The sequence below is a fragment of the Ranitomeya imitator genome, chromosome 8 (genome assembly GCF_032444005.1).
Source record: "Ranitomeya imitator isolate aRanImi1 chromosome 8, aRanImi1.pri, whole genome shotgun sequence".
Classification (NCBI taxonomy): Eukaryota; Metazoa; Chordata; class Amphibia; order Anura; family Dendrobatidae; genus Ranitomeya; species Ranitomeya imitator.
In genome coordinates, this window is record NC_091289.1 from 78,914,038 (window position 1) to 78,935,398 (window position 21,361).

At 44.3% G+C, this 21,361-nt stretch overlaps 1 protein-coding gene across 3 annotated transcripts in view; it reads left to right on the forward strand.

Moving 5' to 3' along the window:
- LOC138647833 (transcription factor 20-like) overlaps nucleotides 1–21,361 on the forward strand; it is a 434,556-nt gene that overhangs the window by 35,316 nt on the left and 377,879 nt on the right. Inside the window, exon 2 of one of the 3 annotated variants that reach the window (XM_069737114.1) lies at nucleotides 2,754–2,924. The exons of the other annotated variants lie outside the window; for them this stretch is intronic. The gene's annotated coding sequence lies outside the window, so the exon portion shown is untranslated. The remainder of the gene's footprint in view (nucleotides 1–2,753; nucleotides 2,925–21,361) is intronic. 3 annotated transcript variants of the gene reach the window in all.

Below are 21,361 nucleotides of genomic sequence, written 5' to 3' on the forward strand. Positions count from 1 at the left end.
CGGGCCTCACTTTGCTAAATCTATTTCATCTCTACGTTTGTCTTTTCATCTTTACTCACAGTCATTATATGTGGGGGCTGCCTTTTCCTTTGGGGTATTTCTCTGAGGCAAGGTAGGCTTATTTTCTATCTTCAGGCTAGCTAGTTTCTCAGGCTGTGCCGAGTTGCATAGGGAGCGTTAGGCGCAATCCACGGCTGCCTCTAGTGTGGTTGGAGAGGATTAGGGATTGCGGTCAGCAGAGTTCCCACGTCTCAGAGCTCGTTCTATGTTTTTGGGTTATTGTCAGGTCACTGTATGTGCTCTGACCTCTATGTCCATTGTGGTACTGAATTACCTTATCATAACAGCCCCCGTTCTGTCATGTGCTCCCATCCTGCGCCCTTATTCTGTAATGTGCTGCTTCCATCCATATGCCCTGTATGCTGCTCTATAAAGGTTGGTGGCCCCCTTAAGATGCTCCATAGTATATGGCCTGTATGCTGCTCCATAAAAGCTGATGGCCCCCATAAGATGCTCCATAGTGTTATATGCACTGTATGCTGCTGCGATAAATAAAAAAAAGACATGCATATCGTCGCTGGGTGCCGAGTGCCGCAGTGTCTCTTCAAGAAGCTGCGCATGTGCCAATTGCCGCGATGCCATGAGGGGGCGGGATTGTGACGCGGCACCTCGGCGTCTGCGCTTTCTGCCTGCGCCGTATGCTGCTGCGATAAAAAAAAAAGACATACTTACCTATCGTCGCTGGGCGCAGAGTGCCGCAGTGTGTCTAAAACAAAATGGCCCCGGAAAGCGGGACTAAGCAGGTGCCAATTGCCGTAGTGTCTCTTCAACAAAATGGCGCCGGAAAGCGCCGATTCCGGGAGCAGTGGGACATTCGGCGGAATCGGGGGGCGTGGGGACACTGTGGTGGTGGACTTCATCAGTAGGTGAGATCGTGACACTGACATCGTTACCAGCGCAGTCGGCGCTTTCTGGCGCCAGTTTTTCTTTAAGACGGACACTGTGGCTATAATGTTTCGCTGGGAGCGTCTGCGCAGGCGCTTGCGCAGTATATAAAGTGGTGGGACAGAGTGACACTTCCAGCGTTTTATTATAGATATATATGTACTGTATATGTATGTATATACAGTACAGATCAAAAGTTTGGACACACCTTCTCATTTGAAGATTTTTCTGTATTTTCATGACTGAAAATTGTAAATTCACACTGAAGGCATCAAAACTATGAATTAGCACATGTGGAATTATATTCTTAACAAAAAAGTGTGAAACAACTGAAATTATGTCTTATAGTCTAGGTTCTTCAAAGTAGCCACCTTTTGCTTTGATGAATGCTTTGCAAACTCTTGGTATTCTCTTCAAGGGGTAGTCACCAGAAATGGTCTTCCAACAATCTTGAAGGAGTTCCCAGAGATGCTTAGCACTTGTTGGCCCTTTTGCCTTCACTCTGCTGTACAGCTCACCCCAAACCATCTCAATTGGGTTCAGGTCTGGTGACTGTGGAGGCCAGGTCATCTGGCTTAGCCACCCCATCACTCTCCTTCTTGGTCAAATAGGCCTTATGCAGCCTGGAGGTGTGTTTGGGGTCATTGTCCTGTTGAAAAATAAATGATGGTCCAACTAAACGCAAATCGGATGGAATAGCATGCCGCTGCAAGATGCTGTGGTAGCCATGCTGGTTCAGTATGCCTTCAATTTTGAATGAATCCCCAACAGTGTCACCAGCAAAGCACTCCCCACACACCATTACACCTCCTCCATGCTTCACGTTGGGAACCAGGCATGTAGAGTCCATCCGTTCACCTTTTCTGCGTCGCACAAAGACACTGTAGTTGGAACTAAAGATGTCAAATTTGGACTCCTAAGACCAAAGCACATATTTCCACTGGTCTTATGTCCATTCCTTGAGTTCTTTACGCCAAACAAGTCTCTTCTTTTTGTTGCCTGTCCTTAGCAGTGATTTTCTAGCAGCTATTTTACCATGAAGGCCTGCTGCACAAAGTCTCCTCTTTACAGTTGTTGTAGAGATGTCTGCTGCTAGAACTCTGTGTGGCATTGACCTGGTCTCTAATCTGAGCTGCTGTTAACCTGCGATTTCTGAAGCTGGTGACTCGGATAAACTTATCCTCAGAAGCAGAGGTGACTCTTGGTCTTCCTTTCCAGGAGCTGTCCTCATGTGAGCCAGTTTCTTTGTAGCGCTTGATGGTTTTTGCCACTGCACTTGGGGACACTTTCAAAGTTTTCCCAATTTTTCGGATTGACTGACCTTCATTTCTTAAAGTAATGATGGGCACTCGTTTTTCTTTACTTAGCTGCTTTTTTCTTGTCATAATACAAATGCTAATAGTCTATTCAGTAGGACTATCAGCTTTGTATCCACCAAACTTCTGCTCAACACAACTGATGGTCCCAACCCCATTTATAAGGCAAGAAATCCCACTTATTAAGCCTGACAGGGCACACCTGTGAAGTGAAAACCATTTCCGTTGACTACCTCTTGAAGCTCATCAAGAGAATGCCAAGTGTGTGCAAACCAGTCATGAAAGCAAAAGGTGGGTACTTTGAAGAACCTAGAATATAAGACATCTTTTCAGTTGTTTCACACTTTAAGTATATAATTCCACATGCATCTGTTAATTCATAGTTTTGATGCCTTCAGTTTGAATGTACAATTGTCATAGTCATGAAAGTACAGAAAAATCTTTTTTATATATATACCGTATAAGCAGAGTTTTTCATCTCCTTTTTTTTAGGCTGAAAGTGCCCCTCTCGGCTTATACTCAAGTCTTTGTCACAGGGGGCCGGCGATGGAGAGAAAGCGGCTGTCACATCGTATTCACCCCCACCTGATGGGTCTCTGCGGGTCCCTGCTTCTCAGATGTTTTCTGGCACCTGCAGCTCTTCCGGTGTTCAGCGGTCACATGGTACTGCTCTTTAACCCCTTCATGATCCAGCCTATTTTGACCTTAATGACCTGGCCATTTTTTGCAATTCTGACCACTGTCCCTTTATGAGGTAATAACTCAGGAAGACTTCAACGGATCCTAGCGGTTCTGAGAATGTTTTTTCGTGACATATTGGGCTTCATGTTAGTGGTATATTTAGGTCGATAATTTTTGTGTTTATTTGTGAAAACAAATGGAAATTTGGCTAAAATTTTGACCATTTCGCAATTTTCAAATTTTGAATTTTTATTCTGTTAAACCAGAGAGTTAGGTGACACAAAATAGTTAATAAATAACATTACCAACATGTCTACTTTACATCAGCGCAATTTTGGAAACAAAATTTTAGTTTGCTAGGAAGTTATAAGGGTTAAAATTTGACCAGCGATTTTTCATTTTTACAACAAAATTTACAAAACCATTTTTTTAGGGACCTCCTCACATTTGAAGTCAGTTTGAGGGGTCTATATGGCTGAAAATACCCAAAAGTGACACCATTCTAAAAACTGCACCCCTCAAAGTGCTCAAAACCACATTCAAGAAGTTTATTAACCCTTCAGGTGCTTCACAGCAGCAGAAGCAACATAGAAGGAAAACATGAACGTTTAACTTTAGTCACAAACATGATCTTTTAACAACAATTTTTTTTTATTTTCCCAAGGGTAAAAGGAAAACTGGACCCCAAAAGTTATTGCACAATTTGTCCTGAGTACGCCGATACCCCATATATGGGGGGGGAACCACTGTTTGGGTGCATCGACAGGGCTCGGAAGGGAAGGAGCGCTATTTGACTTTTTGAATGCAAAATTGGCTCCAATCTTTAGCGGACACCATGTCGCGTTTGGAGAGTCCCTGTGTGCCTAAACATTTGAGCTCCCCATTTTGGAAACTAGACCCTCCAAGGAGCTTATCTAGATGTATAGTGAGCACTTTGAACCTCCAGGTGCTTCACAAATTGATCCGTAAAAATGAAAAAGTACTTTTCCAGGTCACCAACTGACAGCACACTGGAGGACTTCCTTCTTATCCATTATGGGACAGGAAACTCGAGAGGAGCAAATATAGCAGCGACATCGGTTGCTTGCTCCATGCACCTGTGGTTAGATGAACTTCAGGATCAATTAACAGCCAAGACTCCTAGGGAAACTATTCTGAAATCCCTGCCTCTGTTAAAATTGGCAACCACCTTTTTGGCAGATGCATCCGCAGGATCAGTTAGGTTCGCAGCTAGGGGTCAATCCCTATCTAATGCAGCCCGAAGAGCTATCTGGCTCAAAAGCTGGTCAGGAGATATGCATTCTAAGAATAAGCTGTGTTCGATACCCTTTTCCAGGGGCAGGGTCTTCGGACCGGTCCTCGATGATATCTTAGAGAAAGCCTCAGCTGTAAAGAAAGGGTTCCCTGAAGAAAAGCCTACAAAATTCCTGCCCTTTCGTAGACCCCGCTATAATCAAAAACCAGATTACAGGGGTAAAGGGAAACAGGGTAGATGGAGTTATCAAAAAGGAGGGGACAGCAGGCTTAAAACCAAAGACTCGAGCTACTCGGGTTTGGGTTCTAGGTACTGGAGAAAATGACGCAATCAGAGTGGGGGGTCTTCTAGCCGAATTCCTAGAAGGATGGCAGGAAATAACGACAAGTCATTAGGCCTTACAGGTTGTGTCCCAGGGATGCAAAATAGAGTTTATATCTCTCCCTCCCGAAAGATTCCTCGTTTCCAGCTCCCATCTAAAATCGTCGTCCCCATGTGGTCAGATATACAGGACCTCCTAGAAATGGCGGCAATTGTTCCAGTACCACCTCAGAAAGAGTACAGAGGTCATTACTCGAATCTCTTCTCAATAACAAAACCATCTGGAGAATCGAGAACAATAATAAATCTAAAACACCTAAACAATTGGGTGTTATACAAGAGATTCAAAATGGAGTCAATCGGTCAACCATCCCTCTGTTAGGAAGGGGTATGGTAATGTGCACTCTAGATCTAAAGAGTGCATATTACCATGTACCCATTCATCTAAATCACCAAAAATTTCTGCGGTTTGCGGTTAAATATGGAAGGAAAAATCTACTATTTTCAATTTAGCTGTCTCCCATTCGGCCTGGCATCTGCTCCCAGAGATTTTATAAAACTTATGGTAGAGGTGGTCGCCTATCTGAGTATTTTTCGGACTATAAGACGCACCGGACTATAAGGCGCACCCAGGTTTTAGAGGTGGAAAATAGGGAAAAAAATATTTGAAGCAAATATAGTAAAATATTTAATAACATACTATTATATGTGGTGTTATTATATAATAGTATGTTATTATGTTGGAAGCTGCGGGACCAGTGTGGTGTCTGTACAGTACTATATGAAGATGCTGGAGGGTGAGTATAAGAATGGGTGCACAGGGCTTATATTGAAAGCACCACTCCAGCACTGCAAAATAACACTGGAGTGCTGCTTTAAAATCCAATGGGAGAACTATAACTCCCAGCATGTCCTGCAGATCCTATGACATGCTGGGAGTTATAGTTCACTAAAGGAGTGGCAGAGTGCTTTATTGTGTTTTGGAAAGACTAACCTCTTAATTGTGGCAGCCAGCCACACTGTGGTGAGGAAAAAGCATCCCATGAATGCACACAGAGCCCTCCCTCTTGTTGCCTTTCCACAGCACAGGTAATGGAAGCCAGCAGATTCTAGTGTTGGAGTCTGAAGGACCTGTGATGATGTCAAGAAGAGGGAGGGCTCTGTGCTGCCATGTGATGCTCCAGCCCGCCCACTTCTGACATCATCACAAGTCCTCCTTCACAGCACTCAGCTCCAGCCCAGGAAGGTACCAGCGATCTCCTCTCCCCCGGACCCTGCTGCTGCTGCCTCCTCTCCCCCGGACACACGGATCTCCCCAGCTGCTGCAGGAATCAGCGCTGGGGAAGCCATGTGTGTCCCTGCTTAAGTGCAGTATTCATTTGCTGCTCACCACTCAGCTGATAGGTGGGCTGGGAGTAGCTAATGAATATTCACTGCACTTAATCATCGGGACCACATGGTTTCTCCAGCAGCTGATTCCAGGCAGTGGGGACATTTTTCTGCCTCCTGAAGTGGGATATCATTGCGATCCCACTCGCTGCTGCCCCCCTGCCCACATGCTACATCCGTACCATAAGATGCACCCACACTTTCCTCCCAAATGTGGAGGAAATAAAGTGCGTCTTATGGTCAGAAAAATATGGTAATGGTAATTCCTTATTTAGATGACTTTTTTAATAGCGGCAGACTCCGTAGGCCAGCTCAGGATCAACTGTCAATCCCTCATTTCCACACTAGAGAGTCTAGGATGGATCATAAATTGGAAAAAATCGGATCTGATACCAAAGTCCAGATTAAAATTTTTAGGAGTCATGCTAGATTCGGAGACAAGAATGTTCTACCTACCAGAAGACAAGCTAAAGGGCATAATAGAAAGAGTCCATCACTTTTCCCAAGGCCAGAATTCTATCAAGAGACAGGATGAAAATCTTGGATTAATGACGGCCTGCATCCCTTGTGTGAGCTGGAGCCAGTTTCATTCTCGGCAGCTTCAGCAGGGAGTTCTGATGAGCTGGAACAGAAAACAGAACTCACTAAATCAGAGGCTGAAACTCTCTTTCCAGATCAAAAGATCCCTGAAATGGTGGACTCTCTCCAGGAACCCTCAGCTAGGGGTACCATGGCTTCAAACCCCGAGTGTTTCAGTCACGACAGATGCAAGTCAGCAAGGTTGGGGAGGTAATGTTCAAGGAAGATATTTCCAATGTCGTTGAAAAAGGAAGGACAGCAAGAAATCATCGAACTACAGGGAACTACATGCAGTTTGGAAGGTCTTAACGGCTGCGCAACACCTACTGAGAAACAAACATGTAAAGGTCCTTTCAGACAATACGACAACTGTAGCCTTCCTTCGGCATCAAGGGGGCCCAAGACATATGGCATTGCAAGGTCTGGCGGAACAGATCTTCAAATGGGCAGAAAAGTCGGTACTGTCAATCTCGGCGGTGCATTTGGAAGGGTCCAAGAACCAGTTGGCGGATTTCCTCAGCAGGAAAAAAGTATCCCCTACAGAGTGGGAACTGAACAACGAGGTCTTCAAAAGTCTTTGCCACCATTGGGGGAACCCAGTTGTGGATCTGTTTGCTGCCAAGCAAAATGCAAAGGTCAGAACCTTTTACTTCCTAAATCCCTGAGAAAGCCCAGCTGCGATCGATGCCTTCTCACAACCCTGGAACAATGGTCTTCTATATGCGTTTCCTCCTCTGGCAATGATTCCAAGAACACTCAGGAAAATCTGCGATGACAAGGCCAATGTCATTCTCATAGCTCCTCACTGGCCGAAACGAAGTTGGTTTCCTTTGTTAAGAAGGCTATCAGTAGAGGAACCCCTCCTGTTACCAGAAAGAGAGGATCTTCTTCTACAGGGTCCAGTTCTACACCAGAATCCAGGTGCTCTTCAATTGGCGGCCTGGATCCTGAATGGAAGGTCTTGAAGGCAAAAGGTCTTTCAGATGACGTCATCTCTGTTGCAGAGTGCGTCTTCTTGCAGTCACCGCTGTACTTAGGAAAGCTTCAATCAGCAAGATATCTTGAGTAAACAGTATTTACTTCATACTGGATGAACATGAGATACAATTCAGTGTCACACAGTCCGTGCACTGAAGACAACACATTCATGAAGAAAAGCAAAACCGAAAGTAAGAAAACAACCAACCACTGAGAGCTTCCCTCCCCACATTACAGCAAGTATATTACTTTACACACTATCGCCATCTGCTGTCTGGTTAGTATAAAGTCCTCCTTTCACTTATAATAAGTCCCAATCTGTTGCATATGCCAACACCCTTTCTCAACAGTAAGGACTTATTCAATCAAACCCAACTTTTTTATTAGTCTCTGATGTTTGTCAGCATTCAACGCCTTCGTGAAAATGTCTGCTGTCATTTCTTCAGTAGGACAGTACTCTAACTTCAAGACTCCTTGTTCCTGATGATCTCTCAAGAAATGATATTTCATATCAATATGTTTGGTTCTTGGATTGACTCTTTCCATCTGAGCAAGAACAAGACATCCTTGATTGTCCTCTTTCGGTTTTGTTGGTGCCAACTGTGGTTGTCCTAATTCTGTCAACAATTGTCTTAACCACAGTACTTCTTGACTCGCATGTGCTGCTGCAACATATTCTGCTTCTGTTGAAGATAGTGTCACAATTGACTGTTTCTTACTTGTCCAACTTATTGGTCCACCTGAGAGGAAAAAAATATGTCCACTGGTAGATCTTCTGTCAGTTGGATCTCCAGCCCAATCTGCATCAACATATCCTGTTAAAATGCAATCATCGCTTGTGGGTAATTTCAGCTTAACATTGCTAGTTCCTTTCAAATAACGTATTACTCTCTTCACGGCATTCCAATCAGCTTTATTTGGTTTTGATACCTTTCTACTAAGGATTCCTACTGCTGCTGCGATGTCTGGTCTTGTAACGGTTGCTAGATACAGTAGTTTTCCTATTGCTGTTCTGTATTCTTCATTATTTGGTAGCATATTTTGTTCACTGTTCATCTCTTTGAGATAATTAGTTTCCATTGGAGACTTTACTGTTTTTGCATCTTTTAATCCAAATTTTTCTGTTATGTCTTGAATCATATGATTTGGATTCAGTAGGAAACTTCCATCTTCTTCTCTTTCTACTTGTATTCCTAGATATTGTTTTACATTTCCCAAGTCTTTGATTTCGAAATGTTGCTTCAGGATTTTTAGAATGTTTTCATTATCCCTTTCTTGTTCAAAACAAATCAAAATGTCGTGTACATATATGAGTATGTAAATCCATCTATCAATCAGCCTTTTTGTGTATAAGCATGGATCAGCTTTGCTTCTATGAAATTTTTCATTTGTAAGTACTTCCGTGATTTTGTCATTCCACGCTTTAGCTGCTTGCTTTAAACCATATATGCTTTTCTGTAGTTTACAAACTTTGTTTGGATTTCTTTCATCTTTGAATCCTGGAGGTTGTTCCATATAAATGTCTTCTGTTAAATCTCCATTCAGAAAAGCTGTCTTTACATCCAGATGTCTCAGTTGCATCTGTTTCATTGCTGCAACTGTAAGTAAAGTTCTTATTGTAGTATGTTTGACAACTGGAGCAAATGTTTCATCATAGTCTTCTCCTACAGGCAGTTTAGATATTTCTTCCCAAGAAGTAGGCTCATAGATTTTTCTTGTGCTTGTCTTGTATGAGAGACGTTTTGGTGGTTTTCCTTTGTTCTCTCTCATTGAACGTCTTGGTTCTGTGTCTGTTTGTAGTTGTGATTCTTCACTTTCAGTATTTTGTTCTTCATTAACTTCTACTTCTTTCTCATCAGATATTTCTTCAGTTGTGTCATTATTGGTTTTCTCATTTTTTGTTTCAACTGAAATCATAATATCTTCATTCAAATCTTCAATGAATGTCACACTGTTACTCACCGTAACTCTGTCTGTTTTGGGATCTAGGATTCTGTATCCTTTGCAATTTTCACTATATCCAAATATTCCTTCCATGGATCTGTTTTGAAGTTTGGAACGTTTTTCTGTTGGAATGAATATGAAAACTTTACATCCAAAAACTTTTAAATGATTGACACTTGGTTTCATACCTTGCCACAGTTCATATGGAGTTTTCGTCAGTTTTCTGGAAAAAAGTCTGTTCTGTAGATATGTAGCTGTCATTGCTGCCTCACCCCAATATTTCTCTGGTAGTTTGGAATCAGTCAGCATACATCTTATCTCTGTTAGAGTTCTGTTTTTCCTTTCTGCTACTCCATTTTGTTCAGGTGTGTATGGAACCGTTTTCTGGTGTTCTATCCCATTTTGTCTTAAGTAGTCTTCTATTCTGTGACCTGTAAATTCACCTCCATTATCACTTCTGATGACAATTGGCTTCCTTTGAAATTTGTTACTTGATCTTGTTACATAGTCTACAAGTTTATCAAAAACTTCACTTTTGTTTTTAATTAAGTATGTGACTGTGTATCTTGAGTAATCATCTATAAAAGTCAACATGTATCTATTGCCTCCTGATGTAGTCACTTTCATGGGTCCACATACGTCAGTATGCACCAAATCAAGTGGTCTTTCGCTTTTCATCTCACTTTCTTTTGGAATAGATATCCTTGTGGCTTTGGATTTTATACAACAATCACATCTTATGGTAATTGAGCAATCTGATATCTTTAAATCTTTTGTCAATTCTTTTCTCTGTAGTTCCCTTATACTGTCAGGGTGTCTATGTCCTAGACGTCTATGCCACATGTGAATACAGTTTTTGTGATCATGTGTACATACCTTCATCTGTTCCTTTGGTGTGTCAAAATGATATACCGTATATACTCGAGTATAAGCCGACCCGAGTATAAGCTGACCCCCCTAATTTTGCCACAAAAAACTGGGAAAACTTATTGACTCGAGTATAAGCCTAGGGTGGAAATGCAGCATTTACCGGTGAATTTCAAAAATAAAAATAGATCATTATTTCCCCATAGCTGTGCCCCGTATAGTGCTCTGCACCGTTCATATTTCCCCATAGCTGTGCCATATACGGTGCTCTGCACCGTTCATTGTGCCCCATAGATGTGCCATATACGGTGCTCTGCACCGTTCACTGTGCCCCATAGATGTTCCATATACGGTGCTCTGCACCGTTCACTGTGCCCCATAGATGTGCCATATACGGTGCTCTGCACCGTTCACTGTGCCCCATAGATGTGCCATATACGGTGCTCTGCACCGTTCACTGTGCCCCATAGATGTGCCATATACGGTGCCCTGCACCGTTCACTGTGCCCCATAGATGTGCCATATACGGTGCTCTGCACCGTTCACTGTGCCCCATAGATGTGCCATATACGGTGCCCTGCACCGTTCACTGTGCCCCATAGATGTGCCATATACGGTGCTCTGCACCGTTCACTGTGCCCCATAGATGTGCCATATACGGTGCTCTGCACCGTTCACTGTGCCCCATAGATGTGCCATATACGGTGCTCCGCACCGTTCTGTGCCCCATAGAGGTGCCATATACGGTGCTCTGCACCGTTCACTGTGCCCCACAGATGTGCCATATACGGTGCCCTGCACCGTTCACTGTGCCCCATAGATGTGCCGTATACGGTGCTCTGCACCGTTCATTGTGCCCCATAGATGCTCCACATAAATCTCTGCCGCTGCTGCTACAATAAAAAAAAAAAAACACATACTCACCTCCCTTGATTGCAGCTCCCGGCGTCTCGTTCCGGCGCCTCCATCTTCCCGGCGTCTCTGCACTGACTGATCAGGCAGAGGGCGCCGCGCACACTATATGCGTCATCGCGCCCTCTGCCTGAACAGTCAGAGCGCAGACGCCGGGAAGATGGAGGCGCCGGCCGGGAAGATGGAGCGACGCTCGGCGGCTGGAACGAGGACAGGTGAATATGCTATACTTACCTAGTCCTGGCGATCCTCGCGCTGTCCCTCTGCCTGGTCTTCGGTGCCGCAGCTTCTTTCTCTAATCAGCGGTCACCGGCACCGCTGATTAGAGAAATGAATACGCGGCTCCACCCCTATGGGAGGTGGAGCCGCTTATTCATTTCTGTAATGAGCGGTCCCACGTGACTGCTGAAGAGGGGAAGAAGCTGCAGCACAGAAGACCGTGGGACGGCAGGGACAGCGCGAGGATCGCTGGGACTAGGTAAGTATACCTCAGCGCCCTCACCCCCTCACCCGCCGACCCTGCCACCCACCTTGACTCGAGTATAAGCCGAGAGGGGCACTTTCAGCCTAAAATTTTGGGCTGAAAATCTCGGCTTATACTCGAGTATATACGGTAATTGTTCATCTGCCTTGACTTTGGTTATCACCTTGTTTCCTGCAATAATTGCACACTCATTGTCTTTGAATTTGACTGTAAGTCCTTTTGCTGTTAAACGTTTCACAGATAATAATCCGCCTTCCAATTTTGGAACATACAACACATCTTGTACAAGTATCTTTGAATCTTGCCCGAACTTGTTTGAACAATTTAGCATACCTTGTCCGATACCTTCTGCGGTTATTTTGCTTCCATCTGCGAGATAAATGGCTTCTTTCTTATCTAAATCAAGATCAGTAAAGAAAATCTTGTCACTTGTCATATGACTCGTTGCTCCTGAATCAATAAACCAACCAAGTGATGATTTCTTGTCTGTTACTTTAAATGTGCCATTCCAATTATTCTCACATGAATCGGAAATTGTGTTTTTTACTTTCTCTGTATGCTTTTTATGTTGTAATTTTTGTTGTTCTGCTTTCCATATGGTACAGTCTTTCTTTAAATGACCTTTTTTCTTACATCTGAAGCATTCTCTTGTCTCTTTATTATAGGTTTTTTTTAATTCTGTAGCTTTAAGAGCGTTTTGACTGTCCTTTTCAGTAGAAGAATCATTTCTTTGTTCTTTTCTTCTCTGATATTCATCTATTAGTCTTGTTTTCACAAAATCTAATGTAATGTCAGTTTCTGGTCTCGTCTCAAGGGCATTTATCAAGGCTGTATACGAATCTGGTAAACTGCACAACAATATATGCTACATGACTTTCTTTAATATCTTCACCAATAGATCTTAGCTGTGATATCACTTCCATCATTAAGAATATGTGCTTCTGCATATCGTCATTTGCACTCAATCTCATACTGTACAGCTTTCTTAATAAAAATAACTTGTGATTCAAGCTAGGTCTTTCATACAGTTTTCTTAATGCTTCCCACATTCCCTTAGCTGTTTCTTCATTTCTTATATGTATTAATTGAGCATCATTCACTAATAAGCTAATGGTGGCTCTCGCTTTTATATCCTTCTTATCCCATGTCTGATTATCTTCATCTGGTCTTGCTGTAACAATTACTTCCCATAGATCATCCTTAGATAACAACATCTCTACTTTGAATTTCCATAACTGATAATTTTCACTATTCAATTTAGCTACTGTAAATTTCAGTTCTGTGTTACTCATCATCTTTATATAGTCTTACTTGTTTAGAGAGTTGTACTGAAGATATTCTCCTGTATGTCCTGTGAATTCTCTGCAATTATATCCAGCTCCTGGGATGCTGAATTCCTCTGTCACTCTGTATCTGGATTTGGTTCCTTCTGTTTACAGAGCTTATCTGTGTGCTCCATTATCTGGGCTATAAACCAGGATCCTTCTGCCTGAGCTTGTAGTGCAGACCTGTAGTGTCTGGGATGTCTGGGGTTATCTGGGGTTATCTGGGCTGCCTGGGCCCATAACCTGTTGCAGAGTGCGTCTTCTTGCAGTCACCGCTGTACTTAGGAAAGCTTCAATCAGCAAGATATCTTGAGTAAACAGTATTTACTTCATACTGGATGAACATGAGATACAATTCAGTGTCACACAGTCCGTGCACTGAAGACAACACATTCATGAAGAAAAGCAAAACCGAAAGTAAGAAAACAACCAACCACTGAGAGCTTCCCTCCCCACATTACAGCAAGTATATTACTTTACACACTATCGCCATCTGCTGTCTGGTTAGTATAAAGTCCTCCTTTCACTTATAATAAGTCCCAATCTGTTGCATATGCCAACAATCTCTACCCTCCAAGCCAGCAGAAAACCAGTGACAACAGCTATCTACACAAAAATATGAAAACGATTTTGTGGGTTTTGCGGGGAGATGACAGTTGATACTGACCATCCAAATATCCCAAAGATCCTTGACTTCCGGCAGTCAGGATTCCAAAAAGGCCTTAGACTTAGTACATTGAGGGTCCAAATAGCGGCACTGAATGTGTTTTTCAATTTTCCTCTATCTACCCACCCCTGGATTAGTCGGTTCTCTAGAGCAGTCCAGAGGCTAAAACCGTTAATTAGGAGATCGGTCCCGCCGTGTGATCTTAATCTGGTCCTGAATTTTCTATGTGAACAGCCGTGGGATATAACAGGGGGCATAGAGATTAACAAACTCTCCCTTAAAACCGCATTTTTAGTAGCAATCACGTCGGCAAAAAGGTTGGGCGAACTACAGGCTCTATCAGTGCAGAACCCGTATTTACAAATCTTTGAGGATAAACTAGTGCTAAGACTCGATCCGGCTTTTCTCCCAAAAGTCGTCTCAGATACTAATATGAATCAGGAGATTGTCTTACCGTCATTTTGCCAGTTCCCTAAAAACCAAAAAGAAATTTTTTTACCATAATCTAGACGTGAGAGAGACGGTACTCAAGTACCTTGATTTATGTTGGCCCTGGAGACAAATACCGTATATACTCGAGTATAAGCCGACCCGAGTATAAGCCGACCCCCCTAATTTTGCCACAAAAAACTGGGAAAACTTATTGACTCGAGTATAAGCCTAGGGTGGAAATGCAGCATTTACCGGTGAATTTCAAAAATAAAAAAAGATCATTCTTGCCCCATAGCTGTGCCATATAGTGCTCTGCACTGTTCATATTTCCCCATAGCTCTGCCATATAGTGCTCTGCACCGTTCATATTTCCCCATAGCTCTGCCATATAGTGCTCTGCACCGTTCATATTTCCCCATAGCTGTGCCATATAGTGCTCTGCACCGTTCATATTTCCCCATAGCTGTGCCACATAGTGCTCTGCACCGTTCATATTGCCCCATAGCTCTGCCATATAGTGCTCTGCACCGTTCATATTTCCCCATAGCTGTGCCACATAGTGCTCTGCACCGTTCATATTGCCCCATAGCTCTGCCATATAGTGCTCTGCACCGTTCATATTTCCCCATAGATGCTCCACATATATCTGTGCCATTGCTGCTGCTGCAGTAAAAATAAAAAAATGCCACACTCACCTCTCTTGCTTGCAGCTCCCAGCGTCCGGTCCCGGCGTCTCTCCGCACTGACTGATGCGTCATCGCGCCCTCTGACCTGCACAGTCAGAGCGGATAGACGCCGGGAAGATGGAGCGGCGCCCGGCGTGTGGAACGGGGACAGGTAAATATGCGATACTTACCTGCTCCCGGCGTCCAGCTCCTTCTCCCGCACAGCTGGTCTTCGGTGCCGCAGCCTCTTCCTCTATCAGCGGTCACCGGCACCGCTGATTAGAGAAATGAATAGGCGGCTCCACCCCTATGGGAGGTGGAGCCGCTTATTCATTTCTCTAATGAGCGGTCCCACGTGACCGCTGAACAGTGGAAGAACTGCAGCACCGAAGACCGTGGGACGGGCAGGAGGAGCGTCAGGATCGCTGGAAGCAGGTAAGTATACCTCAGCGCCCTCACCCCCTCACCCGCCGACCCTGCCACCCACCTTGACTCGAGTATAAGCCGAGAGGGGCACTTTCAGCCCAAAAATTTGGGCTGAAAATCTCGGCTTATACTCGAGTATATACGGTAACAACTTGTTCGTTCAGTTCAGGGGTCCGAATAAAGGGAAAAAAGCGTCTAAAGTGACTATTGCACGGTATATTAAATCCACAATCCGTTTAGCTTATAAAGCTAAAGGGCAGAGTTCCCCGGTTAACCTTAGAGCCCATTCATCTAGGGCCATGGCCACGTCATGGGCAGAGAAAGGGGGGGGGGGAAGAGGGGCTACGGCCGATCAAATCTGCAGATTTGAATCATGTATACAAAATAAACATCAGTTATAGGTGTCCAAGAAAAATATAAATGGCGACTCAAATAACAATCATATAACTCAGGAGAACTGTGAGTCCAAAAATAGCCAAAAAGTAAATATTCTCATATTAAATTTTATTGAAAAAGTTCAACTTTACTTATGGTAATACAAAAGCGTTACCATATATTAAAATCATGTGACAAATCCGTGGATACACCAAGTGACCCGAGGTCAAGGACCAGGACACTACTGGACATACCAAATGAAAATACGTATTATAAAATATATAGCCAGAATGCCGCCATCATGTCCATTTAACTGTTTAAATGATGTGGCAATTCAATTAAGTAATGTAAACTGCATCATTAATGCCGGTAATGTCGCCACATACCTACTGTATATACAAAATAGTGTGCCAAATAACACAGGATAAAAGTCAATTACCAATAGATGCGACAGGTCCCATCCAGATCCTGGTAAAAAAAAAAAAAAACCATACCCCCTTTTTTTTTTTTGACATGCTGCGGAAAATACAACGCAGCTTTTCCGCGCAGTATTTTCCGCACCATGGGCTCAGCGGATTTGGTTTTCCATAGGTTTACATGGTACTGTAAACGTGATGGAAAACTGCTACGAATCTGCAGCGGCTAATCCGCTGCGGATTCGCAGCCAAATCCGCACCATGTGCACATAGTTAATCCAATAAATAACCACTTGTATGCAAGGTATATGTCATGCACTAATGGACATAAATCATCCCAAATAAAAAGTGCAACAAAAGACACCGTATAAAATTGTTTTTATTATTATTTTAAAATAAAAAATAATATACAAAAAATAAAGCTGATAAATGATGAACACATTATAATGGTATAATAGGACACCTCAAAATATGCAGAATAAATAATTTACCCCTACACTCATGACACATGGCAGCACTAATAAATATTGCACAAAAGCGAATAATATAGCAATATGGATAATAGTATTATAAATATATAAATATAAAGGTATATTATCCCATAAAATTATAATACCAAATCAAAGTGCAAAGATCCGTCAAGGGAGTAGCCATGGCTGCAAAATTGGGTATGAACCGGCGATAATAGCCGGCAATCCCCAGGAAAGCCTGCACTTGTTTCTTGTTCACTGGTTGTGGCCAGCCCTGAATTGCCTGTATTTTGTCGATCTGGGGTTTAACCACTCCTCGGCCAATCACGTAGCCCAAGTATCGGGCTTCTTCAAGCCCGATGTGGCATTTCTTGGGGTTTGCCGTTAAACCTGCATCTCGCAGGTCATCAATCACCGCTTGTACCTTCTGGAGATGAGTTTCCCAGTCCATGCTGTAAATTACGATGTCATCCAGGTAGGCAGAAGCGTACTGTCTGTGAGGCCTCAAGACTCGATCCATCAATCTCTGGAACGTTGCGGGAGCTCCGTGAAGTCCAAACGGCATATAGACATACTGGAACAGACCTTCCGGTGTAGCAAATGCCGTCTTCTCTCTGGCCGCCTCGGCCAGAGGAATCTGCCAGTACCTCTTTGTTAAATCCAGGGTCGTAATGTATCGGGCTTTACCAAGCCGGTCGATCAACTCATCGACCCGGGGCATAGGGTACGCATCAAATTTAGAAACTGCATTCAGTTTCCTAAAGTCATTACAAAACCGGATGGAGCCATCCGGTTTAGGTATCAACACAATTGGACTGGACCAGGCGCTGTGTGACTCCTCAATGACTCCTAAGTCCAACATTGCCATCACTTCCCGGGAGACGGCTTCACGGCGGGCTTCCGGAATCCGGTAGGGCTTCACATGAACAGTGAGGCCAGGCTCTGTGACAATCTCATGTTTCACCAACTTAGTCCGGCCAGGTTTTTCGGAGAAAAACTGTCGGTTCTGTAACAAAAATTGCTTAACCTCAGATTTTTGTCGTTCTGAGAGAGTCTCAGCAACCTGCACCTCTGGTACAGTAGGTGAACAAACCGGACGGGGCAGATCCGCCGTTAGGGCAGAGCGGTCTTTCCAGGATTTTATCAGATTCACATGATAAATCTGTTCCGGTTTTCTCTTACCCGGCTGGTACACTTTATAGTTCACTTCACCAACTCTTTCTCGGACCTCAAATGGGCCCTGCCATTTCGCCAGGAATTTACTATCCACCGTAGGGATTAGGACCAACACCCTATCGCCGGGTGCAAATGTACGGACCTTAGCGCCTCTATCATAACTTTGCCTCTGGGCTCCCTGGGCCTGTAACATATGGTCCCTAACAATGGGCATGACAGCGGCAATACGATCCTGCATTTGTGTTACATGGTCGATCACCGTTTTAAAGGGAGTGACTTGACCTTCCCAGGCTTCTTTTGCGACGTCCAGCAGTCCCCGGGGACGACGGGCGTACAACAGTTCGAAAGGCGAAAACCCTGTGGAAGACTGGGGAACTTCCCTAATGGCAAACAGCAAATAGGGTAACAAGTAATCCCAGTTCTTCCCATCTTTGTCTATCGCCTTCCGGAGCATCTGTTTTAAGGTTTTGTTGAAGCGCTCAACCAGGCCATCTGTTTGAGGGTGATAGACAGACGTACGCAACGGGTCTATTTGTAAGAGCCTGCAGAGCTCCTTCATTACCCTCGACATAAAGGGAGTCCCCTGGTCGGTGAGTATCTGTTTTGGAATTCCCACCCGACTAAACACTTGTACCAATTCCTTGGCGATCGTCTTGGTAGCTGTGTTACGCAAAGGGACGGCTTCCGGGTAACGAGTGGCATAGTCCATGATGACGAGGATATGTTGGTGCCCACGTGCGGATCGGGGAAGGGGCCCAACCAAATCCATCCCAATTCTCTCAAAAGGGACCCCGATGATAGGAAGGGGTACCAAAGGGCTACGGAACTGAGATTTAGGGGCCGCGATTTGGCACTCTGGACAGGACTCACAATAGTTACGCACATCACAATGTATTCCAGGCCACACAAAACAATGCAATATCCTTTCTGTGGTTTTCTGTACCCCCAGATGCCCCCCCATTATATGTCCGTGGGCCAAATCCAGTACCTTCCGCCGATAAGGTTTGGGTACCACTAACCGTTGCACTGTGTCTTCCCCTTTTTTTTCTACCTGGTAGAGCAAATCATTTTCAAGAACCATATACGGGTACGCTAGCCTAGTGTCAGGTTCTACGGGTACCCCATCTATCATTTTTACATTTTTCCTAGCCGGAGTTAGGGTAGGATCTTTCATTTGCTCGCTGTGGAAGTCATCCACCTGGACTCCCAAATCTGGCAGGCAGGGTGCCGGATGGCTGTCTGCCTCCGCCTCTCGCTGAGGTTCCTCAGTTTTCTCTGTTTCCCCCGCCATGACAGAGAAGGTACTGAAGGTTAGATTCACCAACCTCCCCAGCAACATCTTCCTGTGGGGTCTCCTCTAGGGACTCGGGACCTCCAGATGGCATGGGAGAAGATTCACGGGTACAGCTACCGTGAAGGAGCAACTGATTCTCCCACAACTGCCAGAAATAGGGAAAATCCCTGCCCAGGATTACATCCTGTAACAATGCGGGGACGAGTCCCACTTTGTGCTGCACTGACCCATAGGGAGTAGAAATCCATATGACCGCTGTTAAGTACGAGCGGGTGTCACCATGCACACACGTCACAGAAAACTTGTCAGACGGACCAGACGGAAGTGCCACCAGACTAGCTTTCACCAGAGTCACCACACTTCCAGAGTCTAGTAATGCCACAACATTTTTCCCATCAACAGATAATTCACACAGGTGTTTCACTGTATCATTTTGACCCGCATTCACACTCACTAGCTGTGTAACCAAAGACATGCGTTTTCTAGAGTCTATAACGTCGCACTGCATGGGTTCAGCGGTAACAGGACAGTTCGCAGAAACATGACCCTTCTCATGGCAGCGGAAACACCTAACAGGTCCCCTACTGAGACCACCGTCCAATACTCTTGGTCTCGGAGTGCGAGCAGTCCCGGACTCCTCCCCCACAGTTTTAAGCGATTTTCCTTCACCCGTTGTCCCTGGAACAGTCTTACCGGTTCCACGAGGAGGAGGCACAGACCGGGGGTTGGCGGTGTCGTCGGGAAGTCCTTCTGCCACGGAATAACGCTCGACCAACTCCACAAGTTGATCCGCTGTCGTGGGATTTCCTTGGCTTACCCACCTTTTCAGCGCTGGGGGTAGTACTCTCAGGTACTTGTCCAGGACAACCCGCTGGATTATTTCGGGTATTGTCAGTACCTCGGGTTGCAGCCATTTCTTTGTCAAGTAGATCAGATCGAACATCTGAGACCGTGCCGGTTTATCTTGCTGGTATGTCCACTGATGTACCCTCTGTGCACGGACAGCCGTCGTCACACCCAGCCGGGCCAGGATCTCAGCTTTCAGCTTCTCAAAGTCCTGAGCGACCTCCGGGTCCAAATCATGGTAAGCTTTTTGGGCCTCGCCGGAGAGAAACGGGGCAATCAAATCGGCCCATCGTGCCTTCGGCCACTTCTCTCTCAATGCCGTCTGCTCAAACGTTGTCAGGTATGCCTCGACGTCATCTTCTGCAGTCAGCTTTTGCCAGTATCGACTCACATGGATCCTTCTGGACTCTGCTTCCGGGTCAGCGTCAGGCATGCTCAGCAGGCGCTGCGCCACCTGTTGGAGAAGTTGGCGGTCTGCAACCGTCATGTCCAGTAACTCCTTCAGCTGTGCGGCCATCAAGCGATTAGCTTCGTGCTGTGCGGCAGTGGCCTGCTGCTGTACGGCAGTGGACTGTACTAAGGCTTTCACCACGTCTTCCATGCTGTCGCCTGTGCCACGGTATGCCCGCGTTCTCCATCACAATGTGACAAAACACTCTGGGATCGCCTTTGGTCGAAGGACACGTGGTTTGTGCATTGAATCTGAGGCGTACAGCAGGTTTCTGAGCAGGCTGACCTCAGGTCAGATGTATTAACGTGAAAGCAACACAAAAAACAAAACATAAAAATAAATCCTAGCCTGTCCGGCACTAACTAAACAAATACGTTGCTATCTCAACAACTGGGGGGGCTTCTCCCACCCAGCTAACATCACACAATTCTTGAGCAGAGCTCTTCACTCACGTTTGTCTCACACAGGCAGGCAATCTGTGTGCCCCAGGCAGACACTGGAAACACCCAGCTGGTCATCTTTTATTCCTGCAATCATTAACCCATTAGCACCCTGAAGATACTGAGTGGCCTAATTCACATAGGACAAACACCTGGGCGAGATATATCTGCCTCCAACTACCACACCAGCATGAGTCTTACAGTGTATATATATATATATATATATATATATATATATATATATATATATATATATATATATATATATATATATAGATATATAGATATATAGATATATAGATATATAGATATCTATATATCTATATATATATATCTATATATATATATATATATATATATATATAATATACAGTGGGGCAAAAAAGTATTTAGTCAGTCAGCAATAGTGCAAGTTCCACCACTTAAAAAGATGAGAGGCGTCTGTAATTTACATCATAGGTAGACCTCAACTATGGGAGACAAACTGAGAAAATAAAATCCAGAAAATCACATTGTCTGTTTTTTTTTAACATTTTATTTGCATATTATGGTGGAAAATAAGTATTTGGTCAGAAACAAAATTTAATCTCAATACTTTGTAATATATCCTTTGTTTGCAATGACAGAGGTCAAACGTTTTCTGTAAGTCTTCACAAGGTTGCCACACACTGTTGTTGGTATGTTGGCCCATTCCTCCATGCAGATCT